A 20,090-nucleotide genomic window follows, 5' to 3' on the forward strand; every position below is an offset into this window, starting at 1 on the left:
GTATAAAGAATACATCCATTTAATAATTTGTTTATACTAATAAATTATTTAATAACTTTAAATTTAAATTTTTAGTTCTATTATTAAATATATAATGAAATAATATTTTCTACTGTCAGTTAACGAAATTGAATTAAATACTTTAGATTAAAAAGCTTTTTATGCTTATATTTATATATTTAAATACAAATTTATGGATACATGAAGTATGTGTATTCGTGTTTTTAATGTTTGATAGTTTTTTTTTAGAATAAACTTCTAGGTTCTGAGTTATATCAATGTAATACATACATTATAATATCTTAGTTTGATAATAATAGTTTTATAATCACATAGAACGAAATATATTTCATCAATAAATGATTTGTTAACTTATACTTAGTTGACTTCTTGTTTACGTCATAAATAAAATTAATAATTTGTTCATTTTTTCTTTTGTTTCAGGTAAGAACGATAAACAACAACCAATCTAAAATTAAATAGACAATTTACTCCCAGTACTGATTTCCAAGTATGTTCTAAAACTTTACTTACACCAGCTTTATTTATATATAGTTACAAAATATTTTACGGTTAATAAAGGTTAACCGATTTTTATGGCCAATATTAAAATTAAAAGCAGTGTCCGATAATAGTATTTCCCACGAGTTTATATTGGCACTTTACCTGTTTTTTCTTATTCAACATCCTTCCTTTACACCACAACTATAAGATCATTAATCGCTTTTTACAACAGCCATGAGAATATTATAGGAATATTATGAATTATATCTACAGCGAAATATTGTTATTAATAAACTATAAAATTCATCTTATCATAAAATTCGGTATTTAAAGTTAATGAAAATAAATTACTTAAGTTAGTTCAGTTAATTCAAAATTATTAATGTTAAGTTATTATTTAATAGTTAAAAAAATATATTTATATCTATAAATATATAACTCTTAATTTATAAAATTAATATGAAAAAAAATATAGTCTTAGCTCAGACAAAAATAAGGTAATTCATTATTTTTAATTATTATCTAATCAGTGATCATACATATTAAAGTAATTGAACAACTTTAAATTTATTTGAATAATTATCAAATATTTCGTTGAAAAAATATTCTTTACTATTCATTCTTACTCTCCAATATTTTTAGTGGCTTGATCAATTACGTGTTTGCGTCAATTAAATAATTAAATCAAGAACTTATATATTTGTTTAATTTAATTTAAAATAATTTTTTACGACATGATTAAAAAAAATGGCCAGTAAATTAATTATTTTTGCTATACCTATATTTGTAAACATAATTTTAAACTACGGATTAAAGTCTTTTTAACAATATAACAGATTTAACGTATTTAGTATGAAGTATACAAAACAATAAAAAAGATTAATATATTAATAATACAAAAGTATACACACTAGCTTATAGGTATTGTACTTATAATAATTATTTATAACTGTAATATAATATGAGTAAGGTAAATTAATGTGTTTTGAAAAAAAAATGTCAATCACGTGTTTTTATTCTAATTATTTGATAACTTATACGTGTCAATTGTAGTTTGTATATGATTTAATCATTATATAAATCACGTCAATTAGTTAATTTATATAGCGATAGCTCATACTTTAATAAATATTATATACATATATTATACATAGTTTTGTCAGCTATTATAATAATATAGGATCGTTTATTTTAAACCATCTGACGAATATTGTCGGTTTTTTCGCGCTTAGCTATCAATCAGGGTGATTTAATAAAAATGTCCGTAGTTTTTTTTTTAAACATTTTTAAACATTATACACACTTTTTCTATACACATCATAAATACGCTTGTTGGTTTTCCGTACGAAATTCTTTTTTACCACAGCGAAACGTTATTTTCGCGCATTCGCGTATAATGCGCGTAGAGCCGAGTAGGCATATAATGTAACGTACTGGCGTTAAATGAATGTAAAATATAGTAAATGTCAACCGGCTCATACCTGCTCACGGCACAGTGGCCGCCAGAAGGGTTAGAAAATGTCATTTTCGTGAAAAAAAAAAACAGATTATTTTTGTACGTTTTGGCGTTAGTATTATTATTACGGTTCAAACGTTCGAACCAACCGAAAGCCATCGCCACCGTCGCCGAAAGGGCTTAACCTCATATGACTTGTGAATCTGACAGTGGCATTGTTCACCATATAGATTATACACCTATTATATTTATAAAATGTAGAAAATATCTCATATGGACCGGATTTTCAATACAATGACTGAGATAATGTAGTTGTAAATATAAAAATAAGTTTAATTAAAATATTCAATGGTTAATTGTTTTATCTACTTAATTAATTAATTATTAATTCCCAAGTTATTAAAGAAAATTTAAAAAGAAAATCGATTTTCTATTATACTATTAATACGTTTATTAAATATAAATTATTTTAATTACTTAACAGTATTTTTCATATTTTATTATATTAAAAATCGTTAAGTTAAACGATAATCCTATTTATCATATTGTAAGCAATATAGTACAATAGTTCATAAATAAATGAAGAATCTCCGATGTAATATAAAAAAATAATGTGGATTAAATATTATTAAATATACACTTTCTCAATAATTATTTATTCATGTATAAATTAAAATGTTTAGTTATTTCCTCGATAAGTGACCATTAGAGCTGGTTTTAATTATGCCATATTGTATTCATGATTATACGATAATAATGAAATCAAAATATTTTGCATTTATGTTGAGCTTACGTGGTGAAGTGTGTATATACACATACACACATAGATGGGTCTTTGATTGAAAAGGGTTAATTTCACTTTTTATAAATTTCAGCGGCAATCAAGAATTTTTAAAATTTAAAATAAAAACCGATGTGGACCATTTTAATTTTACAATATATTAAATTTAAATCTGATCAAACTGTTTGGCTTAAAGTCAAACAAATTATGTTCAGTTATGGAAAGACCAATGTATACTTTGCTTCTTCATATTTTATATCATAAGAGTAACACCTACTGTAGCAGTAAGGTTGAAGTCTAATTGAACCGTTACAGAAAAATACATTATATATTATATTATGTTTCTAACATTAATCATTGTTTCTTAAAAATTCCCGTTGTTTGATTGCTGCTATTTTATAACAAGTATCTATTAGATAATGCATATAGAAATTCATATAGCTTTTTTAATTCAATTTAATAAGCAAAGGTCCTAAGCTATATTGTGGTTAGCTATTATAGTATTAATCAAAATTCTATCATTATGAGTCATAAGTTATGACTCATAGCAGATGAAATAACAAATGTGAATTAATTAACCTCACTATAATGAATAGTAAAAAACGTATGAATAACTTCCTGATTTTTGTTTTGACACATAAACCAAATATAATTTATATAGTATTATTATATACAATAAAATTCATTGGTCATGTAGGATAATATTATATTAAATCACTGTAAAAATTTGTTTTACTGTGAAATAGATTATTTATACTAATGATGTTTGCTAAATAAAAAATTTAATTCTTATTTTTTTTAAATGTACTGAATTAGTGTTTAAAATAATTCATTGTAAAAATAGTCAAATATTTTAAAATCAAAAAATCAGGTCTCATAGAGCTTAATATTCAACAAGGGATGATATTAATAGTATGGAATGCAGATAGGTTAAAAAACCCTCGATTTTAAATATAATTACACATATTCAACAGAGATACAATTTAATTTATTATAATAAACCAATTATATTATTTTTTGTTTATACATAAAATTGGTTTTACAATTTTATTTATCAATTCAATATTACACATTAACCAAAGCATATCATTAAAATATTTAAAATTTAATTTATTCAATGAAAACTATAAATATTATGTTTTGTTCATAAAATATATACGATTATTTATATTTATATAATGTAGTACCTAGTAAATAGATAAAGACATATTAAAACAAAATCCTATTGGATAAATGTGAATAAGTGTTTGAATAAAACTGACTCTGATTTCCCGAAAGACCTATTACTTTATTTCACTACTGCTGCAGATGGTTTACGCTGCAAATGACCTAAAATACAGAGAGCGTTTAAATCAAAATTATTTTCTTGATAATATGACCGGAATCTGGTATAACGAGGAGCAATAGGTAGATGGGGACACATTGAATTATCTTCAACGTGACCCTTAGGGGGTGTTTGAGTTACTGGCGTTAGATTTGTTTAAAATTTCTGCCGCGCGGCCAGCGAATTATTTGTGCTAGTGTGATCGACATGCTGGATAATGTTGCAACGTGGGCCGACAAAACTGATTAGGTATTACCGATCGAGTGAACCAGACACCTGTAAACCATTCGGTTTCATTTTATTCATGCGCACTAAAAACAAAAAATCTCGGTTGCTCTGTTCAAAAAAAAAAAAAAAACAACAAACACATCATACTAAACTAAACAAAGCATTCGAAGAAGAGAAAATAACTTACTCATATAAGTTTATACGTCGGGAAAATTGCCAATAACTCGAAATCCACCCGCACACACATATCCGAGCGCATGCGTGCTCAAGACTTCGGAAAAAGGATATTAGACTGTTGGATGAGTACCAAGAAACGATAGTAATAAAAAAAACTAGAAAAAAAGTTTTTATACTCCTAAAGGTAATTTTCGTGCGTAAAACACGCACAACCTACGCAGTTACTGGTTGCGGAAAATTTTAATCGAAATCGATTATCGATTTAAAAAAACCTACTTCACTCACAATTTTACAAGTTTTCGGACACCACATTTTCTCGTCTTTCTGATGACTAAGTACGAGTTTATTCCGAATCATTGCTCTTTAGTATAGTTAACCCTTCTCTTTAACCGCTTGGAATACAACTTAACTGTTGTCTCAATAAAATATGTAAAAATAAAGTATACCTAATTTCACTCAAAATATTAGCTTGATATATTTTTTTTCTAGTCGGTTTTTTAACGACGTTAAAATTCTTGTAAGACTGTTATTTATATCTAATAATATTATAAATGAAAAAAATCCTCCTTTAGGTTTCTTCCTTAGCAGCTATAATAAGCCTTCAAAATTCGATGAAAAATAAAATATATGTAACGTCTATCATTACTGTGATAGCAACGGCGGCTTTCAACTCGTAATTACGTGCGTGTCTCTTGAGGTATCTTAAACGTGTGTACTGACGCATGATGTCAAATCCACACTACTTATCAAACAAACATAAGATCGACCTTAATATTAAATGAAAAATGTGTGAGTTCTTCACTTTTTGATTTGAAAAACCTGTCAGTACGAAAGATCTGTCAACGAGTATAATATAATATAATAATAATTCTCACATTCCACACAAGTGTGATAAAAGATTGTATTCCTCTAATAATTGTTGTATTGATATTCGATGCACCTAGTTATTTAACTTAAAAAATAATAGTAGACCGTAATAAATTGAATCTGAAAATGAAGCTATGTTAGAAAGTAATTTTAACTCGTCATTCGCACCTCACACATATATACATTCCATTTTGAAATAATCCCGATGTGTGGTCACTGACCTATCAGTGCAATTGAATAATTTTTAAAACTTTAAACTAAACCTTCAATTTTAAATATTATTTGCATACCATTTAAGTAAAAATTAAATTTTAAAAAGGAATTTGATCATCCGATCAAACAATTTCCTGGGCATCAATGCCTCATCACGCATAACGATTCTAAATCAATACATTTTGTGATGTTAAATAAATATGAACTATATAACCTCTAAAAAATTATTAATACTCTACGAAAACGAGCTTTTTCTGTAATCACAACAATCAAAATAATATGATATTATCCTACTCTCCCTTTCCAGTTTGCCCAACATTACTATATGCGGAAACGACGATGACGATTTCATCGCGTTCTCCGACTCTATACGTGTCACGGACGGTTAATCCCGCTCGAGTCGTCTTTTAAGATATAATGTACAAGCGCATTATTAGCATTTTATTTGTGCGCGCCGGGTGTATGCGATTATAAATCTGTATTTCTTCAACACGGACACGGACGGTTGCCTGCGTGTTAGGCGGTATTCTGCATACTGCAGTGCGTCGTTTTATTGTTTTGCCGTCATCGTCCGGAATAGTTTTATACATAGTCTATAGTCGCCTTCTAGTAAAAAGTTAAAAAAAAAATCAAAAAATTGTGGCGATTCACCCTCCGTGGAGTTCTTTGGTGGTATTCGTAAAAAAGTTTCGCTTCTCCGCACACACCTACAGTGCGCAAGTGTACCGGGTTCGAAAACATCCGGATAAGGGTAGCAGTTGTTACATGAGGATCATGTAACGGTATAATCACAAGTAATAATCCGTATAATATTATTTATTGACATCGACGTCGTTGTAGTTCTTATACGACGATTCGAACTCGAGTAACCCGTCGTTGCGTCGTTGTCATCCCTATGATCCGTACGAGTGGTAGGTACCTGCCGGTATAACGGAAGCATATTATTCGCGTTATTTGTATTGTGGTGATCAGATTTCAATAATATTATGATACCCAACCAATTGTCCACGACACGCGCCAGTCACTATGGAGTAGGGTTTTCGTCGGATAAAAACATTGATACATCGCCGTATGCGCTTACAATATACTAAATAATAATAAAGTTATATTAAGGTACGCATTTGGTTGGTTCATTTCATTCGATACTATTGATATTAATAAATTGATACAAACACGCGTATAAAATTCAAATGAAATAAAACAATAATCTCATTGTTTTAAACAAAAATGTTTTTTTTTTTTTTTTTTAAATAAAACAATTTTATTTTACAAACGCAAAAAATGCATAATACGAGTAACAACGGCTTGCAACGTGTGTATGTGTGTGTGTGTCTGTGTGTCTGTGGCGTACAAATAACGAAATTATATATTTCATATACACAAACATGCACACATACTGTATACACTATTTAACAAAAAGTAATAAAAAAGACCGTGTCAAAAATGCATTTGCTAAAAAAAAAAAAACGAGAGAAAAAGTAATTGAACTATTTATCATACTTTATTCTATTTTGCTTTAACCCTTTTTGGTTTATTTTCTTTTTTTAATTGGTCCAAACGCGTAGAAAATGCATATGCAATAACGAAAAATAATTTTTTTAACACATTTACAAACATGTTTATAATTATTTAACATGCATCAATAATAATATTATCCAATAACTCTATAATACGTTTTAAACAGAACAGTTGTTAATAATTATTAAATACTGTTAGGGTAATATTGAATATATAAAGTCTACAATAAACATATCGCTCCTGGTAATGTATACTTTACTATATATTACAATTTAGTAAATTGCACTGTCATTAGCATTTACTCATACTGCTGTGAAACTATTATAACACCATTGTCGATTTGATATTGAAACATGAATTGATCACCATCGGCTAGTATTTGTTTATTATTTGGTGCAAGTATATTTATCATATAGGTTATCATAGGAATTATTAATATATAACACAGAATTTATGAAATAAGAATAATTATATTTAATTAAATTTTAAGAAGCAACTTTCAACTATAATTTGTTAGATCACTATAACGTTTATGACGACACTTACAGAATAACCGTCTTCATAGAGCAACATCGATTGTCTACTTCTCATCGGCCTAAAACTTTTTGAGCACATTTTTTTTTCTTTAAAATGTTTTGAACTTCGTTTTCGTAGCTGTTCATTTTCGTCATTACGATTGAGCTTATTGCTATAATATTTTATCATTATTGTTCGTTTTATAATCGTGAGTCACAATATTTTTCTCACTTAGAATGTCTAAATGAGTGAATGTTACAGCTCCATCACATACAACTAAAAAAAAAAATTCAAACAACATCTTAGAGGTTAAAAGATGATTAGATAATATGCTAATAAATAATTATTTAATTAAGTACGTATATATCGGGTGACTCAAGTTTAAACTTAAAAAAAAATTATTTTTTTTTTTTAAGTTCCTTTTGTTTCAAATTACTTCAAACAGATACGAATATTTTATATTATCACTAATAACATAATTAGCACATTAAAAACAGCTAACAACCAAGGCAGTTGTGTCTTCTTCGACTATCATACACATAATATGACATGCATCTTATCTTTAATATAATATCAGTGTATCGTTATTATTATTCATATTTCTTGTTTACCACTTTAAGTGTAGCGTATTAGATACTTATGATATTAAAATCAACTGAAGAGATTAGACGATATTATATAATCGTATGTGTTTTAATTTTAACATTAGTCATAACAAAACATAGTATCTAAAAGATAAATTCATGATGATAGATTCTAAAAAATTTAAATTTAAATTATGAAAAAATAATACATTACAATTTACAACGTAAATACAACGTATTACAACGATTTAAATTTGTAAACAAAAAGAATATTATAACACATATTTTATACGAAAGAACTAAAAAGTGACACAATGTGTGGCAGTTGGTATCTTGCTGACTATATAATATGATATGTAAATTGATTTTTGCGTTTGATTTGGATAAGATATAGTATTTGGAAACGTATGTGAAAGATATTTTTAACCGGATGTGTGACATTTTTGTACGCAAATACTAAATTATACCTAATAAAAAAATTTCGATATTTTTGCGTACTAAAATATAGTATTACCCTGACGTTGATATTTTGTGAGATTTTGTGCTTTTTTGAGATTGTATGCACCTCTTTCTTTAAACGGTTTTAATATTGTTTCATATTTGTGAACATTTTAAGCATTTTTAATTTAATTTTTATCATATAAAAACAAACATTTTATTATCTACGGGGGGTTACAGTCTCTATTATATAATGGACACCGTTGAGGCGTATATCACTGCAATATAGATATTATATTACTAGTTGGCAGTTCTCATAATTAATAAGTTATAACCACCTGATATCTTAATTTAATCGTCGATATTATAAATATACAATAAAATTTAAAATATGTTTTACAAAAAATTGTATTTAATTTTCAAATATTATTTATATTTTATTATAAAAGTTAAATCTACTAAAATGTTTTATAATATAGTTATCCAATATACAATTATTAGTAGGTCTAGTATATTCAGTTATACTTGGAACATTTAGAAAGTATCAACCTTTTGAACTGTAATAAACTAAAGGTTACACTACCATGCATCGTAAAAAATAGTATTGAAATATTTTAATAATTATTCATAATAATATCGACTTATTTAGGTATTAAAAATTATTTTATTCGGTTCTACATATTTCATCAGTGATAAATAATATATTGAAACTATCTTGGTAAGAATAAACGCATTGAAGTTTTCATTAAAAAATTTTCTCGCATTCGATATTTTTATTTTCGCACAAAAAATAAATTATAATCGGCTGTATGTTGGCAGTCAATCATAATATTACGTATTAAAATACAGTTTTCGATATTATTGATAATACATCTTTCAAATTTTCATTACATCTCAGCGTTATTCTGAAAACACTTCTAAACAATACGCGTTCAAATAAATTCACCGGAATTACGAATATATTTATATTTTTATATATCCTTATTCAACAGACTTTAAAGCGCTACTGTTAAGTACACTGTCAATGAATGAAACAATATGTTGTTAAACTAATTATTTGTTCAACCCATCCAATACGCGTGTAAAACAGTTTGTTTGTGTTAATTTTAACTTTGTCAAATTCACGGATAAACTTCAGAAGTAACTATTGAGTTTGAAACTATTGTCGGTGTAGGCCCGCAGACGTTCTAAACACAACTTTAAAAACTATAAATTTATCATTTATATACCAGAAATATGTTTAAACTAGTTATTATTATAATAGAAAACGGCGACAACAATAATTACTTTGATACTTTAATAGTATACACGAGAAATATTTATCATTAATTAATTATTATAAAATCGCTTAGGTCTATTATTATAATATGCTTACGGGTTTCGCGTACACCGTCGTTGGTGCGCCTATGTAGTCAGTATGTATTATATAAAATATTGAAATTGGCAGTTTTTGTTCTTATATGATAAAATATACTTACGTTGATATACTGTATGTACATCGATTATTATTGAACCTTTTAAGAATATTACAGCAGCTTGCCCAAATAAAATTCACGAATAAGACACATCGTTGATAGATAACCACCCGGAGTGTCTTATTTTCTTATTTGGTAATAGAATCAAGGAGGCTTATTTGCTATCAATCGAACATAAGTGACATGTTCTCGAACTAAAACCGATCGGCCGAATGATTATGATTAGGTATGAGCTTATTGCACATGCGAAAAGTGACGAGTCATTTTAATACCCTAAATTTCTTTGGTAACATAATTAAATTTCGATTGTTTACGATAGATAAATAAAATAATTTCATATCACTGTTGACACTATAATGACCGGTGACGATATTAATTCCGCTCGATAAAATCAAATAAATCAACTAACGTTTTTGTGCACACTTTTAAATTCACGTTAGATACTCAACAAATTCAGTTCATTTTAAACGAACAATATAAAACTAAAACAATAAATTATAAATGTTTAAAATAAATATATTTATTTTTTTTTTATTTTTATAATGGTTAAAATACAGATAATATAAGTAATAATGTTCGGTGGACGTATTTTAATTACGGCGGTGATCACATAACGAGTTCACGTTGCGCAGCGAAATGCCATTCAATTAACTAAATTGCTTGTTTAATCGCACAAATCCACAGGGCCGCGTACTGCACATAAACATAATATGCACATACATACATATATACATATATAAAAATACACGAGTGTATACATATTATATCTATATGTTTATATATAGGTACCTACGACACAATGTATACATAGTTTTAGTTAAATATTTCTTGGGAGGAGAAAAAAATTAACATATGCTAAACACGATGACCTGATGGTATATAATGTACATTTTACTATTATATATATATACAATATAAAGTATAGTGACCGCACGAAATAATTGCCCGTATAATGATATCGAGTAAAAAAAAAATTTCATTTCCAAAGGCGTTTCCCTAAGCCACCTCTTGCAGCAGTCATATTATACAATAATACTACTATAGTTGTTCTTTAAAGGGTTTGATCCAAAAAAAAAAAAAAAAATACTCAGTTTAAATTATATAAACTTTTGTGTATACACTATGATGATGTTTTATGATAATTGTTTTTTTTTTTTTTTTAATCATCCTTCTTAAATAAATATTATACTATTCAAATGGGCACAAAACCAAAATTTAATTCTTTGTCACATATTACCTTGATGAATTAGGTGAACAAACAATCTCCAATCAAATAATATAGCCATAAATGTTAGACTTTTTTATTAATTTAATATAAAATATATATTTTTATCCAAGTTTACGTAAGCACTTATTCTATGGAAAAGTATTTAACATTTTGGTAATATTTATTTTATTTTTTTTCATAACTTGAGGTTATTATAAAATAATATTTTTTTTAAATAATTATATTTTTAGTTTTTTTTTTTTTATAGCAATCTGTCATAGAACGCTGCCCGCTAAATATATTTTATATTTCAAATCTTGTAGGATATTATTTATCTGAGTCATTTAATACATAAACATTGAATTTCGAAAGAATAGTTTATTTAATTAATAATATAATAAAATGGAGTGTTACAGAAGCTCCAACAACATTTTGATCCACTATTATACTTACCCAAACTTTAAACAATTATCAGTAATAATTATAAAAACTACTAGTTCAAAGTTAGATTTTGGTATATTGAAATTCTCAGAAAATATTTTAATGCAAAATATGAAATTAAAATTTCACACTGTCGTTAAAAAGGGCGAAAAATTAAAATAAAAAAATTATAGCGATACAAAAAGTAAAAATATTGTTTTATTATAACTTAAATAAAATTATGTAAAAATTATTAATACTTTTCAAGTTATTGATTCAGGGAGATCGGATATTGTTCTGGTTTGAAGATATATTTGGCATAATGTGAATATGTGTTTGATAGTGAGTAGTAACTTAAATTTTGTATGCTGAGCGCATATTGGAGGATCTTCTTTTGCCATTAAGTAACTGTGGATGGTTAATTATATAGATGTATAATTACTGTGAATTGATGTATATCAGTTTTCGAAATTATCATAGATGACTCAAGTTGTAACTTAATAAATACAAAATATTAATAGATAAGTGATAAATTATCATGATTAAGATAAAAATAAATCATTTTTTTTACTAACTTTATATAATTCTTCCTGATTAATGTAAGGATGTATTACATACGAAACATTCCGTGGAGGTAGTATTTTAGCCAATATAGTTGAGAATTAATATATAGTTAACTAAAATATAATCTAGATAAACACAAAAAATATATGTTTTTAACTAAATAAAAAAAAGGGTAAATAAGTATTTTTCTATTATTGTAATATTGTAGTCCATGCTCAAAATAAACCACTTATACGTACAATCAATATTGGTTTTTGGTATTTATGTATACACAGTGAATAGTGAGACCATAGGTGTACGCACAAGAGGTGCCGGATGTGTCTCTGCACTTTCCAAAACATAATTAGGCCTTAAAATTGTAAGTTCTATAGTATATCATGTATGTGGACCCGTATTTCAACTGATATTACTAAAATAAAAATATAATTTTTCTAAAATATGTGGTAAATAATAAATTACAATAAATTATGTTTATGTTTTGGGATAAGAAAAAAATAAAACGTAATTTATTTTAAATTTGCGCGGAAAAAAACTTATTGCGATTTAAACAGACAGATACGTATTATTGTCTACGAAAGTACAAACAATAAATAAATATAGCAGTTATCTTAGAAACAGATATTAGATCCAAGGAATTATATAACTTGATACCATAGCAGTAATAAAAATATATCACTGTTTAATATGAAATATAATAATTATATTTCATATTAAATTCTATGATATAATTAGAGACCATCATTATACGGTGGGTTATAAAGTTAGTTTTACATTTTAGGAAGTGGAAACAAAAAATAACGAACTAATATCTGTTATTTATTATACAGTGAAACCTCCACTAACGGAACCTCCTAATAGCGGACACCTCCTAATAGCGGACACCTCCCAATAGCGGACGTTTTTTGGGGAACAGGAAAATTTTCACTACTTTTCAATAGGAAAACCTCCGAATAGCGGACTCTCCGAATAATAGACATTATTTTATTAGGGAATTTTTAAAATAAAGGTAAATCCCTAATCATTATTTGAAAATAATACATATTCACATACGTATGCACTCTCGTAATAATGTAATTACGATAACAAACTCATTATGGGACGATACGATTACGACAAATTCGGTCATCGGTGAAGCGGTTATGTGTTATGATCAAAATATGTCAGTTAGTGACGGTTTTCGATGCAATGACTATGTTAATTATAAACAAAGCACACCGATTTTTTCAAACAAAAATAACTTAAAAATATATGTACATAATTTTGATTTTGATTGTAAAATATACTTTAAATAATAATATGTAATTAATAATAATTTGTAGAAATATAAAAATATAATAATTTACAATAAATAATAAGTAATAACATTATATGTACGTATATATACATACATAGTACATTATTATAAAAATATATTTCAAAAATGTATCCCCTCTGAACAACAGACACCTCCAAATAACGGACAAAATGTCTGTGACCAAGAGTTTCCGCTATTCAGAGGTTTTACTGTAATTATAAGTATAAATCTATTATAGCTGATTATTTACTATTTTACTAAATATTAATTACGAGTAATTTTAAACGATCACTGTCCACTAAACCAAGTTATTGTATTTATAGGTATATTTATTATTTTTTTAAATTAAAATTATGCCACCTTAAAGCAATTCTCGTAAACTGAAAGAAAAAGTTAAAAATAATTTGGAATTAAAGAAAGTAAAAAATTCTTTTGATATAATATTCATTCTACACAAAAAAAATTATAACTATACAATAAAAATAGCATTATTTAATACGTATATAGTTATATAGACATTATTATATGATAAATGTAAAAAAAAAACTAAAATAATATGTTTATTGTTATTTCTCTTTACCATTAAACATTATTTGTTACTACTGTATTTAAAAGTGAGTGAATTATGAACAAAATATATAATTTAACTAAACAATACAAATTATATTATTAAAATAATAAATGGTTGATTAAAAAATATACATCATAAATTATTAAATGTCTATGTCTTGTTAAAAGAAGGCCCAAATTAGGAAAAAGGCCCAAAATATTGTAGACACCCTCAAAAATTCAGGTCTGCACACGTCTATAAATGAGACACAAATTTTTTTTTATTTTTACACACTTAGATAAAAAAATATTTTTGCATTTGATTAGAGTAGGTGCTATAGTATATAATAACCATTTGAAAAGATAATACGTAATATTATGCCGATATATGGATATATAATGTAGTCAACCATCTAAAAATCGCATTGAATACTCAAAAAAAATATATCGGAACCTATAAACAGCTGACTATCAAATATTTTTGTAATAATACGAAGAATCATTATTAGTATTTATTGGACGATAACCAACATGCTTTGTCTTAGACTTGCAAACGTATATACAGAAAGTGGTGAGGTAATTTAACATGGACGGTGGCACTGGCCATCTATAGGTAGTTTTAAAAATGTTGGTAAGTCGGTACCACTATGCTGTACATTAGGTATCAAGTGGGTAATTACAATGTGTGTTTTAAATATGAAATTAATGATATTAAATCATCGTATATTATGAAAAGTGATTCTTATCGAAGACTAATAATATTTCATGGTTTTTATACAGCTGTTTTGAGTAATATATTTTACTTTTAGTAGGTATTATGGTAGGTTGATGAATGTTTGATATATGTATGAAAGAACGAAATTACAATTTTCATGAACAAGTAGATAGTTTAACCTTGTGAACCTTCATTATTTTTACCAGTCAGTTATCTGGGCTCTAAAACTAGTAGTGTAAGAGTTATACAAAACAGTATATACTAAAGGTTGCGTACCAAAAACTATTGAATATCCACGTATGTAATAGGTGGATCATTTGGCATACACGAATGTCGCGTCATCATAAAATATCTTAATACGAATGAAATATATATATTTTTGGTGAGATTAATTACAGAGAGAAGATTTTGGAGGAGTTTTTTATTTTGTCAGGTTATACGTCATGCTTATTTAATTCTTAGACGATACAATATTATTAATATAATATATTTGATGCATCATGTAGTGCATATGACGTTTAAAATAGTTTTTAGTAGCAGACAAATTACGGTTGTACAATCGCATACCATTCTATAGAACCCATTAGGAGTTAGGACATATTGTTATTACAATAACGGAAAATTAAATATTCGGAAATACACGATCGGGCGACGTAATATTATGTTTATGATAATAGTACACGTCTTTGTGGCGACTTCGAACTTCGAACGCATCCGTGCGATAGCTAAAAACTACTTTTTTTCCGCGACATCATGATAATCTGTCGTATTATTAGATTCCGGAGCAGCGAATTTCACATTCCGCATACGCGAGTTTCGATGTACCGAAACCCACCCATTAAGTGCAGTTAACCATTAATCCGATTACGCGATCCCGTCCGACGTCCAAAACCCGCTCGTCGAGATTTATTCACTGACCACTATTATAATCATTATACGAGCACATAGGTAATATATATACCTCCGCCGTGAAAACACAATACATATGTATGTGTGTGTGTGTGTGTGTGTGTGTGTGTGTGTGACCGTAACTCGATTCTAGCGGAAACGCGTAGTACATCCGATGGTGAAATTTCTAATTCAATACGCGCGTCCATCCGATTGGATACAAATGCGAAGCTGATTTAACGGCGGAACGAAACAATTTGTTAGTACATTTTACAAAAATCAAATTCGCATATTATATGTACTTAATACGTACTTTGGAACTTGAACGATATATTTTACGCAGGTACACGGGACTTAACATATAGAGTTTTAATGTGCCGAGTCCCGTTGCAAGCGTACTATTGTTAAAATTAATAACAGTAAACCAGAAACGGACTGTGTAATAATTTAAATAATATCTATGACAGTGCAACATTTTGATATCATAATTATTTTAACAACTATAGATCGACGAGTTGACCATTGTTGCGTATTACAATTTTCAAGGTAACAATGCTATTATTGTTATTTAGCAAAATGCTATGGATTTGAGAGAAGGAATTTTTAGTCAAGACTAGTTACTATGTCCGTAAAATTACGTTAAATCAATGAGACGGTAATAATATTTCCAAAATAAATAAAATCAAAAAGAACATAAATAAATATTATTTAAATGTATAAATTACTATTAGTGTATGTATTGGTGCATTTATATTTTGCCGGACGACCGTGACATACTGCTATGTGTTTCACTTATGATAAGTACAATTTAATCTTACTAGAAAAACACAATTTCTTTTTTCGGTTGAAGGCATGTACTATATGTGTCGTTGTTATTATTATTATTATTATTATTATTATTTATAAAGATATTTTTTTTCGAATGTTCTTCAACTTTTTCTTAACGTTTAAATTCTGAGAAGTAACCAGGAAACTATCGCTTGAACAACACACAGCAGTTTTTTTCTGCCTGTTCTTCAAAATAACGTATAAAACACCGGTAAAAAATATCAGATGTGTGCAAATAGACATATTCCTAGAAGTTTATACTCATACTAAAATAATTGTGATAAAGGTAGAGTTCTACGTAAAATAAATTTATATAATATATTTTACCTAATTCATTAAAATTTTAATTGACCGAATAAAATGAATTTAAAAAATAATAATGAAAATTGGAATGTGCAGCTAAAACGATTGTTTCTTTAGTGCATGTAACAGCTTAGGTAATAGATTGATATTCAGACTTCGCATTGAAAACTGCATATAACAATAATAATAAAATCAGTTTGAAAAATAACAAAATATAATTATTATTTGTGTGTTTTTTCAATGTTATTGTTTTTGGTTTTTAGTTTATGTTCCATATTAATTATGTATCTAAAGTGTCAAGAAAATATTTTATTATGCAAATACGAAGTCGTTAAGCTGAAAGCACTTTGACATTAAAGATATTTTTGCTTAAATTTAGAAAAGACGTTAGGCGAACAACTTTTGGAAACTGTTAAATTTGGAATATTTATTGTTAGCGCCTTGTGAAGTAAGAGAAAGAGAGACAGATAGAGAAAGTAAAATAGAGAGGAAAGAGCTCCGTTAGGTATTCGATTAGAATGTTAATATAACCTATATAATTAAAGATATATAGATATTGCATTTTTTTTCACTTCCACGCAACGTTATATTATTTGTTTTTATCATTTCATTTTATGGTACCTATCTGTGGAATTGAAAAAGGCCATTGTTGTTTGAACATTTCGCGGTAATTACCCGTTATTAAATAAAGTAGTATCCTGTGACAATGAAACGAAACGACAGCAGATCGTTTGGACCGAAATACGAGCACCCACATTCATGTCGTATTTCCGATGAACACCAACCGGTGTTTTTCACAACGACCAGAGCTAAATAAAAAAAATAAACAAATAAATATCGAAAACAAATCCAAACAGATACTATAGAAATATTTATGCTCGCTACGCGTATATCATGTTTGTTCATGACTCATAATATCACGACGTTATAAAGGCTGTAGTAAATATAAGATGGGTTGGGATAGACGGACGACCATCCTATTGGATTTTTTTTTAGATGTGGTTTATTTATAAACAGTTTATTATCCCAGAGCATATAGATAATTCATTGCTAATGACATTTTCAAAAATTAGTATGAAAAGGATATTGGATCATTTTTACACAAACTGGTTAGTGTTAATTGAATATAATACATTAGCAACATTGATTAGGAGGTCTAAACAACCGTAGATAGAGTTTTAAAACGAAATAAAATCTATATTATTACTTAAAAAAATCCGCGACAATATGAGCCGATCTCCGTGTTGTTATTATTGCTGCGTTTTTCTATTATAAATTAGAGCGGATAGTAGATAGGTAAGCACATCAGCGATCAAACATAGTTATGCAATCGAACATACACAATAATGTAACAATAACTATTGCAGAGGCGGTCATTCATAAAACCAATATACGTGGACGATTGTATACAGTCAATCGATTTCCATGTGGTCGTAACAATGTCTATCATAATAATAATTATATCTACCTATTATAATAATCGTAATCATAATAATAATATCGATATAGGATTAGATACATGTATAGGTTATTGTGTTTTAGTGGATAATACTCTACGCGTACACGTGTAGTATGTGTTCAGGATTTTGTGTGATATTAAAATGTTTACACACGCACGCATATTGTAAACCTGCAGCAGTGCATAATAAATATGCATGTTTTTATTTATTAAACAAAATCTAATTTTCCGGAAGACCGTGCAAGGAGATTTATAACTTCATCAGGTGACACGTTGCGAGTATATTATATCATTATGTTCACTTGTGATGCACGGCTATACTTGTTATTAAAATATGGTTGCCTGCAGAAGCTCGTTTTATATATATTTTATATAAATACCACCGAAATTTCGTGTGTATAAGTTTTACCGTCTTTAAGGTTGAAAACTAGTTCGTACTGAGTAACAGTAATTAACTCTGCCAAAGCAACTATTTACAATGCACGTAAATACACTATTCGCCCACACTACGTTTCTACGTGCATTTCTACTTTTCTATATGAAATGAAAAAAGTCCATGTTTTCTTGCTTGAAAAAAAATATTATATTAGGTAGCGTATTAATAGGTATAGGTTTAATTATCTACTGTTCAAATGTATACAACACGATATTGTTTAGGACACAATAGAATAAATTATATAAAACTGGACTACCGGTGCTGAATTAACTATAGTTTCATCATATATTTTTCAAGATTTTAACAAAGACGTTTTAAGTTATAAACGGGTGTTCTTCTAACGTATCTGACTTTATTATATATTATATATGCTTATGTCAATGTATAAATGATTTAATAATTATGATTTGTATAGATTTTTTCATATTATTATTAAATAACAAGTGACCGAATTGTAATAAATATTATTTAGTGCGGTATAGTTAGTTGTTCTGACCATATTGTGCATCACACAGTCGTGTACCAAAAAATGATTCTAATGTAGGAAGTTCCTTAATGATAATTTATCAATCAAAAATACTTAAAAAGTTTGCTAAATCACTTCCATACAGTAATATGTAATACAGTCAACAGTGAATTGCACAGTTCTATTATTACATGTATGTGACGCGTTTACGATTATACGCACGCCACGTCGCCGCTTGTCCTGCTCCGACAACGGTCGACGATAAATATCATTTTAATAGCCGTAATGACATTTTGGTTTTCGTGAGACGAGACGCCCGTTATAAATGATAGTATTATATTGTCGTTTTATCGGGGCTTGCGGGGTGCCGACCTTTACTTGGCGACTGGCACCGTTGATATTGCCATTACACGTCGGCTAGAGAAAATTAACCTCGCCCTGTACGATATATACGGTTTGGTCGCATTACACCACCGTTAAGTTAGGCACAATCGTTATTGTTTTAGCGCCATCGGACCTGTATATACATATAATGCAATGTGTACACAGTGTATGACGGTGATACGATGTCTATGTTATACGGTGGTCATTGTCATTATAGGAGGTTAGATGTGACGAAGAACGACGACCATGATGTATAATACAAATTAAAAACGTGTGCCCCCCCCCCCATGTTTGCGTGCATACGTACGTGCGTGTGTATGTCTAACCCGAATACTACCTACACCTAACCTTTATCGCGTTACCAGTTCGGCAATAAGGTAACATTGTTAAAAATAATAACAACAATAAAAATGTCCACATTTCGGTCATAATATCGTGTTTTATGCGCGGAAATGACCCTTTCTCGCCATAATAAAACTCTCCGTCGATGCGCCCC

The sequence above is a fragment of the Melanaphis sacchari genome, unplaced genomic scaffold, assembly GCF_002803265.2.
Source record: "Melanaphis sacchari strain LSU unplaced genomic scaffold, SCAv2.0 Contig132_pilon_pilon, whole genome shotgun sequence".
NCBI lineage: Eukaryota > Metazoa > Arthropoda > Insecta > Hemiptera > Aphididae > Melanaphis > Melanaphis sacchari.